Raw genomic sequence first — 4,451 nt, 5'->3', positions numbered from 1 at the left:
GCTGATAAACACATGTGGGGTTAATTGAAGGGCGGAGGGATAAATGACTCAGTGAGCCTCACCTTTCTAGTTCTCGGGCCTCTTGCTTTTTCATGATCAGACCAGGGTGCAGCTACCTTAGCCAGTTCCCTGCTTTAGCTGGCAAGGCTCACTTCCTGCAAGACATCCCTGAGGAGAAGCCACATGGACCCGATGCAGCCTGGGGTGCTGGAGCAGCCATGTGGAGACCCCTGACAGTGCTGAGATGCTTACACATTCATTGATCCGGCTTTCCTCCTGCAGTTGGCATCATTGTGTCTGTTTTGTGAGATGGAGGATGACTTTGTGGATTGGTTTCAGACATATGGGTTAATGTTGGACTTGTAGGCTTGGGCAGCACTGGGTGGGGATGTTTTCTTGATGTGCACTTAACATTTATATAAAACTCTTCTCTTACTCATGAGTTTCTGTGGATTTGTTTCTCTAAAGTACCCAGACTAACACAGACAGCGTTGTCACCTTATGTAAGAGAACATTATCAATCATCTCCCTGGTGCATCACATCTGCTGCCATCTATCAGCTGGTGGTTTTGACCTCCTGACCATGACTACTCTACCAGGGCTCCTTAGTGACCCTGTAGGGTCACATCAAGGGCTGCATAGAAACTAGGTCAAATGTGCCAATTAGAACCTAGTACCAGGCATAATCTCCCCCTGGGTTCCATATAAGGTTGTTAAGCAATTTTCAGGATAGAACTGCCCCTGTGAATCTCTGAGCCTGCAAATCTTCACAGGAGTAGAAAGCCTCATCCTTCCCCTGCAGAGCTGGCTGGTGATTTTGAATTGCTGACCTTTCTGTGACCAGGCCAATACATACCCACTATGCATTGGTAGTGTCATTAGTTGAGCCAATGGTACAGGCCAACTATGAACAGAAATACATGAATTGTTGACTTGTGCAGAGTGAACTCTTAAGTGACTTGACACTATCTACACAAACAATGGGGGTTGGGGATTGGGCAAATCTTCCAATAATATTCCATCACAACAGCAGATCCACACCTACCAGATTAATATACATCATAATGAAACAGGAGGGCATTAAAATAGTAAGTATACAGTAATTCCATGCACCTGTGTTAGTCTGGGCTGACTAAAGAAATAAATCCAGATACACTCATATATGTATAAGAAAGAGCTTTATACAAAAGAACAATTGCATATTATGAAAACATCCCAGCCCAGTCCTCATCACGTTCACAAGTCCAATATTAGCCCACATGTCTGAAACCACTTTATAAAATCCTCTTCAGACTCATGCAACACATGCAATAATGCTCAATGCAGGAAGATCACAGGCCAGTGGGTGGAAAGTCTTGTAGATCCAGTGGCAGTGGAAGAATCTCAGCGCTGGTGTGGGTTTCCATGTGGCTCCTCCAACTCCAGGGCTCTGATTTCATCAGCATAGCTCTATGTGGCTTGTCAGCAGGAAGACAAAGCAGAGAAAGTGTGTGTCCTGCCTCCAAGAAGGAAGACAGGAGTTCCCAGAATCCTCAGGAGAAGGCCATAGCCACACCGAGGCATGATTGGTTATGACCTGATTGACAGGCTAGACTCTGCTCCTATAACCTATTTAAGAAATTGACATGAAATTATGTAACTACTACAGCACCCTCAGGGTAAGAGATTTGAACCAAAATCCAACACCTGCCAGTTCTATACCCGTGAGCTAGTAGTCATCTGGTTTGTCTCACACTAGGGAGTTTCAGCCTTAGGTCTAATGGCTACAAGGGAGTTTGAGGTGAAGCCCAGTTCACGTAGTGAGGTTTCCACATTGAGTCCTTTTGGTGTGGCCTATGACGGATGTTGTGTACCTTGAAACCCAAAACTAAACTCACGGCCATCGAGTCAATGCTGACTCATCGTAACCCCCTGTGGTTTCTGAGACTGTCACTGTGTACGAGAGTAGAAAACCCACTACAACACCAAGACTCCTATGTACTTCAATAGGACAGTCTAAAGTCCCAGTAGTCCCTAGTACAGCGGTTCTCAACCTGTGGGTCTCAATCCCACTGGGAATCGAATGACTTTCACAGGGGTTGCCCGATTTATAACAGTAGCAAAATGACAGTGATGATGTAGCAACGAAAATAATGTTATGGTTGGGTGTCACCACAACATGAGGAACTGTATTAAAGGGTCACGGCATTAGGAAGGTTGAGAACCACTGCCTAGCACGTGAACTGGGTCATCAAGGGCTGCATAGAAACTAGGTCAAACGTGCCAATTAGGAACCTAGTACCAGGCATAATCTCCCCCTGGGTTCCATATAAGGTTGTTAAGCAATTTTCAGGATAGAAGGTTGCTCCTCCCCGTTTTCTATCCACAGAGCTGTAATTGCCTTCTCTGCGACACACAGGGCCCCTCCTCCCATGTCTGATGGTCATTCCACTGTCCGTTTGGTCTTCTGTCACAGGGTCAACATGTCAGAACTCTCTGGAGTCGGGATTCAGTTGGGATATACTCAAGGTTTTAGTTTGGTTCGTGCATTTGATCGAATTTTATTCAAGTTTAACCTGAAAGTGCCCATGAGTAATTGCTGGTCTCCTCCACCGTTGGCCCCGAGCCTTGTTTTGCTGACGATACTGAGCTTCTCCATTGTCTTTGCCACAGAGGAAGGCACCTTGATTTTTTGTAGCCCATCTGGTGAGGTCCATGTGGGTAGTTGCTGTTTATGTTGTTGAAAAAGTTATTTGTGATGAAGAAATTGTTGGTCTTGCAAAAGACGGTCATGTAACCAGTTTCTTTTCTGCCACTAAAATATAATTTCCAACTGCCAGCCCTTCCTTTCCAACTTTTGCATTCCAATCACCATAAATTATCAATACATCTTTAATGCATGTTTGATCAATTTCAGACAGAAAAAGTTGACAGAATTCTGCAATCACTAGCTTTAGAGGATGCTGTGTAAATTTGAATAATACTTGTATTAACTGGTCTTCCTGGTAGACATATAGACATTATGCTATCATATGTATAGCATTTTACTTTGCTAAATCTTAAAATGTTATTTTATGACAATGACTTTGCTCTTGAATTTATTATTCTCAGCATAGTAAATCATATGAATAGCAAATTCAAAGTGACCAATACCAGTACATTTCAGCTTAGGACATGATCTTTATGTATATCATTTTTTATGATTTCCAATTTTCTTAGATTCATACTTTGCACATTCCATGGTCTGATTCTTAATGGGTATTTCAGCTGGTTTTCCCCTCCTTTTGAGTTGTGCCCTAACTCAAATGAAGGTCCCCAAAGTTTTGCTCTATCCACATCAGTAAGGTCAACACTATTTTGAGATGGCATCTCTTCCACAATTATATTTCGAGGGCCTTCAAGCCATAAAGGCTCATCTTTTAGCACTATCTATATCAGACAATGTTTCACTGCTATCTATTAGTAAGGTTTTCAGTTGCTAATCCTTCAGAACTGGACTAATTTTTCTTCCTAATTTATTCTTGGCCTGGGTGCTTCTCAGGGAGCAATGGTGCTGATGTATGAAATACCAGTAGCATAGCTACCACCTCATAGCACCATGCCAGCCACCACAGTATGACAAAGAGACAAACTTGATATGAAAGCATTGGAAAATTCAAAAAGTATCACTGAGTTTTAGCATTATAAGTATAAGGACACATGTAAGCTGGGCTTCTGAAAATATTCTTTTGTTCTTGATATTGTTACTAACTACAGGGATATTTTCTACCGAAAGAATAACTTGTTGCTGAAATTCTACACAAAAAAATCATCGATAATTACTTTGGTGTCACCCACTCTGACGGTGTCATCCCCATCCCACTTCCTTAGCGATACCACTGCCTGGCCAGCCATGGGGAGAGCCGCTGTCTGGTATATTCTCTCTACCAGGAAGTCGGCCCAGGAGCACTGTGCACAGAGCAGTAGCAGCCACAGCCTGCCTATCTCCACAGATCTGAACCTTCTGACAATTTGCCTTTCTTCCAACAACTTCTCTGTGCTTGGAGTTGTTCCCTACCTATGAAGCCTCCTTAAAACATCGAATCCCGTCCTTCCTTGTCATTACCAGGGAAAGCAGAAAAAGACACATGGCCTGCTCAGGCTGCTTTCCGGTTACTCTTTCTTCACCCCGAGGGCGGTGTCTCTGTGGATTCTCAGCCTTCAGCTTAGCCTGACAAATCCAGAGGCCAAAGCGTCCACTGATTCTCTGGGTTCTGTGTGAAGATGTTCCTCTTCCCCAACAGATGCAAGTGCTTCCGTACCTTCTGGGTCTCACACGTGACCTAATCTCATCTCCAAGGACTTTTGAGGGCCAGCAGACCATCTCCAAGTTGTGCACGAGAAAGGGAAGGCCTGTGGTCAGGGAGAGTAGCCACCTGGGTTCTGTGCTAAATGGCCCTCCCGCCTCCCCATCAGCTCACACTCCTAAGCCC

General features: G+C 44.1%; 1 pseudogene; it reads left to right on the top strand.

Annotated features, from left to right (window-relative positions):
• Positions 1 to 4,042, top strand: part of LOC101660727 — a 19,567-nt pseudogene extending 15,525 nt beyond the window's left edge.
• The last annotated feature ends 409 nt before the right edge of the window (positions 4,043 to 4,451 follow it).

The sequence above is a fragment of the Echinops telfairi genome, unplaced genomic scaffold (genome assembly GCF_000313985.2).
Source record: "Echinops telfairi isolate 266 unplaced genomic scaffold, ASM31398v2 ScPeMD7_1;HRSCAF=3_0, whole genome shotgun sequence".
NCBI classification, from domain to species: Eukaryota; Metazoa; Chordata; class Mammalia; order Afrosoricida; family Tenrecidae; genus Echinops; species Echinops telfairi.
This window is presented reverse-complemented; position numbering and strand designations above follow the sequence as displayed.